The following is a 6,635-nucleotide window of genomic DNA, read 5'->3' on the forward strand; positions in this document are numbered from 1 at the left end:
ATAATCAACACTGAAAGTTAGTTTTGTGTAATATTATGGAGTCTAGAAAGTTTTAATTTTGTTTTTGTTATAAGTTATGGAGTCTTCATCAACATTTGAATTTGAGTTTGGTTTTTTTTTCCAATGTTTTTGTATTTTAAAATGTGTCGATGGATATCTTAAAAGGTACAACGTTGCCTAGTATCATTTAATAGGACGTCAGATGTCCTTTTGAGTTAGGTATTGTGTCACGTATCATCATTTTTCATAATATTGATTAATTCGGTACATTACGTATGCATATGGTCTTTGTGCCCTAACGTTCAGGTTATATACTTTGGATTTGGATGTATCTAAACTCTCCCATTATGTGATGCTTTAGACTTTTTACCAATATTAAGTCTTCGCAATGAAGCCAAACGATACATTTTCTAGAAGTTTTTTTTTTGTTCAAACTCAATGTTTTTTTAGATAATATTGTTACTGGCAACTTCTTCCTTAAAGAAAATATGTGAAAAGGTATTCCATCATCCATGCCAATTCTAGAAGTCAGGGGTCTGGTCTAAGTTTGCCTTGCATCGTCCTAGGCCACAACAGTTGCAATTTCCGTAATTCGTTCCGTAAAATTTTCAACAGTACAATTCAACGATCATCAACATGACCTTTTGACTTAGAGACATTAGAAATGATTTCAATATTACTAGCCTTTGATTAATTACACAAAAGTAAGCCGTCTGTGCTTTTCGTTTTAAATCCAAATTCGACATAGACAAAACTACATATAAAACACATTCCAAGAAATGAGTATGTTCATGACGCATGTCACTCTGTTAAATAAATTAACCAGATACAGTAATTGACGCAATCACAATGAAAATAGTGTGTGTCATATTCCTGCAATTTTTCATCATGTTTACTGACATTTGAAATGGGAAAATTTCATCAAAATACCTGAAATTTTCTCGCTTAGTATTTTTACTAAATTTGAACATAGAGGTAGTGTGTTTTCATAACTACAAAATGCTACATAATAAAATATTTCATTTTTCTGTTTGTTTCAAGTTTCATTGTGTATTTGTGTTTAAAGAAGTATAGGTCTACTTCCACAAATGGTAAAGAGATAACATTTGATCACCTGTAAATACGAAAATAATAAATAAGGGATACAGTTACATAGACGAGGCTAATAAGAATACTTATTGTTTATGTTACTTGAGTTTCAAGAGCAACTCTTTCGTTGTACCCGTGTATAATGATTTGGGGCAGCTACAGTTTGTCCTGTGGTATGAGGGTGTCCTCATCGTTCTTTCATTATTGTTCTAGTTGAAAGAAATGTTTTTCATGGGTCAGCGGAGTGCACGAATATTTTTTTGCAGTGTCATTTTTTCAATAGAAACTAAAATATGTTGAATTAAACAGGTGGTCACCAATGACATCAATAAACAACAATTAGTTCAAACTGCTTCCCCATTTATGCAGGGCACGCTTAATGTGTACCTTAGATATGATGATATCTGAGATACAAGAAATGTCGTGCTGATATTAATATTTCCATATTGATTGACGGCGGTGATCTAATTTATCTGACAGAGTGACATGCTTTTTTATACTGCATCATTTGTACACCTCATAAATGTTGACAGCTTGTATATTGTATCTTTTTCATGTAATAACAATGTATTTTTGTAAAATTTATTCATACACATGATGTCATTAAGCAGCAATTGTGTCGTTTGTTCTGTCTGATGTTTATGGTTGGGTATGATTGAATTAATTGGATCATTAATGTATGTGTATGGTTTTAAATCTCTATCCTGGAGTCAGTAATAAAATGTCATTTGAATTTATGACTTATATGATCCCAACTTCGGCGGTCATTATCATCATAATCTATACAGGTATTGGAAAGGTTAGTTTCGATTGTCAGTTATTAAGTAGCACTCCATGTAAGAATCATGCAAAATGTGATTCATGGTTGCAAATCCTACATATTTTTATTTTTGATATTTTGTTTATAATGTCATAGTTAACAGAAAGTAATATATGGTTTTTCAAATATCCCGTGTTCATAGGAGATACAAATTATAAAAAATGCACTGAAGATTTCAAAATTAAGGGAGATAATTCAGTAAATGACACTCAAATACAATACAATCTATTGGATTTTTATGTTGATTATCTCCTAAGGGCAGACGGATAGGAATGAATAATTACACATTTCACAATATAGACCCATAAAACAACTTATTTACAAGAATAAAAATATGTTGCCTTTTTTTTTTTTTGGGGGGGGGGGGGTGTATCACATTTTATTTTCAGATTTTGCATGATTCTTACAAAGGCTGCTACTTAATATGTACAGCAGACTAATCTGAAAGACTTCGGGAAACAATCCTGATTACAAATAGACTGATTCAAAGTCATACTAGAGTATGACATTACAACTTACTTTGATATGTTGCTGTCTTTATTGATTTATATGTAAAGAATGTTATGCGAAATATATGTACCCACGTGACATTAATATAACATGAGAAACAATCTAAAGTTTTCATATAAAGGTTATTTAAAGTAATGTAAAATTCAGACATGGTTTATTTTTCATATCAGGGAGATATAATACAAAAAAAACTATGATCCATTGTCCTTGCAATTTGCATTAATTAATTGCCAGATAAATACGCCATCAAATTAATCTGAAACCAAATATAAAATTCTTTAATAAATTGAATAAATTAATCCCTTTTATCTCTATGATTTTTAAAAGCCGTCTATGCCTGAGTTAAATTTTGCCTAATCTACTACAAACTTGAATATAAATATTGTTGTCTTATTTTTCTAACGAACGGTTTTCTTTGTGTATATATTAATTCATAAAGATTCTCGTACAGTGATACGAACTATTTCTCCATTCGAGATGTTAAATTTTAGATTTAATTTAAGTCAAGAATAATGTTAAATGTATCCCAAGAAATCTGTGGAATCCTTGAAAAGTATACATGTAAAGTGAAATTTAAAGTCACGTGCATTTTTAATATCATCGACATAAAATGGGAAAATTTCATTTTCATAATACATTAGGTCGCAATAGTTGCTGGTATCAGTGGAAATTATTTTTTTTATAAACTAAGGTGCATCTTTTGTTAAAAAATTCATTCTAAAAAATAAAGGTTAAGTAATGCATGTATTGACTTGAAAACGTAAAAAAAAATCATATTTCGGTTAAAAATAAGACAATAACAACAAATTGATTATCTCCCCACAATTTATCTTAACTTTTAAAGAGTATCCAAGGAAACCCAGATTTTAGCCGAAATGTTATAAAGGGAAAAATACATGCAAAGCAACAAAAGTAAATAAGTAACTCAGACTCCACTAAAATCTGGGAACATGGACCAAGTGCACTGGTAGGATAAGTACTGTATAAACTCGGAAAGCGTGTTATGAACGGTATTGTTCGACGAGTTTTAATAAATTTGTTTGTTCTATAAATCTGTGCATCTATGCAACTTTCTGAAAATTCCGTAAGCTGGTGGATTTATGTCATCGATTTTGATGTTAATAATATCATGTTAAATATGACTTTGACTGATCGTAGTCCCGTGATTATGTTAATCTTTATTACTGGTTCCCGTGATTTCCTTCCTTAAATTTGGTTTTCCATCTTAACAAACATATGAGATTACTTTCACGCCATAAAAAGCACGGTTAAGAAAATTTTCACTCATAAACCTATATTATAATTGTTTAGTTTTTGAACTAACTACTACGTTCTTTAAAATTGTTTCGCATAACAGGTTTGAAAATAAAATTGGATTACTTCCCTTGGTATATGTAACTAAGTTATTGGTATTGTTATTGTTTTAGATATTTTGTCATTGAAACAAAACTGTGAGTGAACTCAAATTACTTCGCCCACTTAATATTTAGTAAAAGTTGTACAGACAAAACAAAAAATTATATTGATAATCTTTTCCATTCGAGTACTGTAAATATATTACATTCTGCGGTTTCTATTTTTCGCGGATTCTGTCGATGGAACATATGTTTGCGGGTATCAATTTTGCGTTTCCGAATAATTATTTGATTAGTTTAATGTTAAAAACCAATATCGTTGGTACTTCTTTTTCGAACTTTTCAGTCATTCGCGAAAATGGCGGAAATAACTACATTGCGAAAATTAATACGTTTACAGAAAACATAGTTGTAATTAAATTTATCTAGAAGATACACCAATGAATTTTCAACATAAATCAGATCGTTTGCTTATTATTTGTTCGTGTTTTTTTTTTTTTTTTTATTGAGAATGACCTGAATTCATATTTTGTTTTGTTGTTATAATTTTTTTTCTTTCGTTTCTTATTGTTTTGTTTCTTTTTGTATATTTTCTTTTTTTTTGGGGGGGGGGGGTTGGGGGGAGGGGGGTCATTTTTCATTTTGATTTGTTAATCTCAAGCATCATATAATGTTGTAAATTTTGATAATTTTTTTTTACCGAAAAGTACAAATAATTTCCGATTCAAAATTTTTAAATGGATTGTTTTTCTTAAAGTACAAGTAGGTAGAATTTATCGATGAAGTCGCTAATGATTCTTGTTGTAAGTTTTGATTACGAATAATTTTCGATTCAAAATTTTAAAATAGTTCGATTTTCCTAAAGTACAAGTTAGGAGGAAATCTTAACTTAAAAAGTCGCTAATCTTATAATGATTCCAGATAACTGTGAAACAAGTAAGGAGAACTTATCGATGAAGTCGCTAACGATTTCAGATGATTGTGAAACACCATTTGTCTCATTCAAAATGTTTGTTGATGAAATTTATTATTTCATAGGTTAGTTTTGCTTGTTTGTGTTCACTTAATTGAAAATCGTTTAACTGTTGTTGCTCTTAATGCATCCACCCATGTCAGGGTTTTGAGTCCACCCTAAAACCCCTGACATCACTCATTTATATTTAGCGGGTATCGTCCAGCTAATTCCGATTGGTTGCTTCTCCGGGTGCAAAGCACCAATGAAAATTGAGTTGACATAAAATGTCCGTGGAAAGGTAAACAATGATACGTGTAACTGATAGATGTCACAAATGATTCAATATGACCAAAAAATGATAAATGTAGATTCTGTTTAGAGTCTTCAGCGAACAAAATGACATTATGTGTATGTAGCCATTTTGTGAGTTATATCGAATAGTTTCTATTACGAGTGATTTAATTGGATTTTGGATCTGGGTTACATTTTGGTAACTCACTAGATGGCGCTGGACGATACCCGCTAAATATGAAAGAGTGGTGTCAGGGGTATGAGGAAGCGATGGTGGACTAAAAACCCTGACTTGGGAGGATGCTCTTAATGTAAAACTGGCTTAAATGAAATTTCCTTCTATTAAAATTTTTTTTAAGTATGAAAACAATAAAACACTGTTATCCCTAATTTAGAATTGCTTTAATCGCTCATATATTTTTGAAAAAAAAAACTATTTTTTCCGCTGTTGTCTTCAGTTTTGATAAACACTGTTGCCTTTAGCCACTGTTTCTAAATAAAGTTTTACAACTGTTTCCATAGATTAGGTTTAACAACCTTATACATGGGTTACACACTCTTAGTCTTAATTAGGTTTTATCGTTATTATCCTTATTCATGTCGAATCTTTGTAACCCTTTATTATGTTTAAACTTTATTAACCTTAATTGGTTCAACAACCGTTACCTATTGAATAGGTTCAACCGCTATGTGTTAACCCTCAATGAAAGCATTAACAGCTGTCACCTAAAATTGAAAATTGGCATAACCAATTATCGATGATATAACAACAAACCGATTTAGAAAGTGTATGAAATTCAGGGGTAGATAATGTTCATGACGTTGCTAATTGGTCAAGTTGTATTTTACGATTACACTGCGACGACGGAACATTGATTAAGAGGACGGAACTTGAATATCTGAATTGGTCTATTACTGTTACCACGGTAACATTAAAATTAATTTTAATTTCACCCTTGAATGGTAAATCTCTTAAACTGTTGTAACCATTCGTTCCTTTCCTCTCTTGTCTACCCCGGACTTGACGTTTTATGAGCAATGAGCCATGAGCGGGTGTTTCTAGAAAAGCAGAGCACGCTTACCCTACCGGTGCACCTGGTCCATGCTCCCAGTTTCTAGTGGAGTCCGAGTTGCTCATTCACATTTGTTACTTTTTATGTACGATTTTAGTTACTTTATGTTCTTTGTTGTGTATGTTTTCCATATCATGTCTTTGTCCCTGAATTACATTCTTTTGGTTACCTCTATAACATTGGTTCCTTTGATTATTCTTACAAAATGTCGTAACGACAGATATCATTTAGCTCGACAAATCATGTTACGATTGATACCCTTTTCTCCAGAAGAAACTCTAACCAAAATACCTTTTGTTAAACAAATGATCTAACCATAAATGCCCTTTTCCGAAAAATGTAATCACTGATCTACCATAGACTTAAAAATCGGTTAAAGAATTCTAACTTTTTATTACAAATTCATTGTTACCGTTTGCTCGTGATTTGATATTCATCATACAGTTTATTTAAGTTTATTATATGGTGGATATTATTAATATTATATTTATCTTATGACACAGGAGTTAAATGACAGAGAATGACAGGTTATGCAAGTACCG

The sequence above is a fragment of the Perna viridis genome, chromosome 14 (assembly GCF_037379345.1).
Source record: "Perna viridis isolate PV_CMFRI_1.1 ecotype Kerala chromosome 14, ASM3737934v1, whole genome shotgun sequence".
Taxonomy (NCBI): domain Eukaryota; kingdom Metazoa; phylum Mollusca; class Bivalvia; order Mytilida; family Mytilidae; genus Perna; species Perna viridis.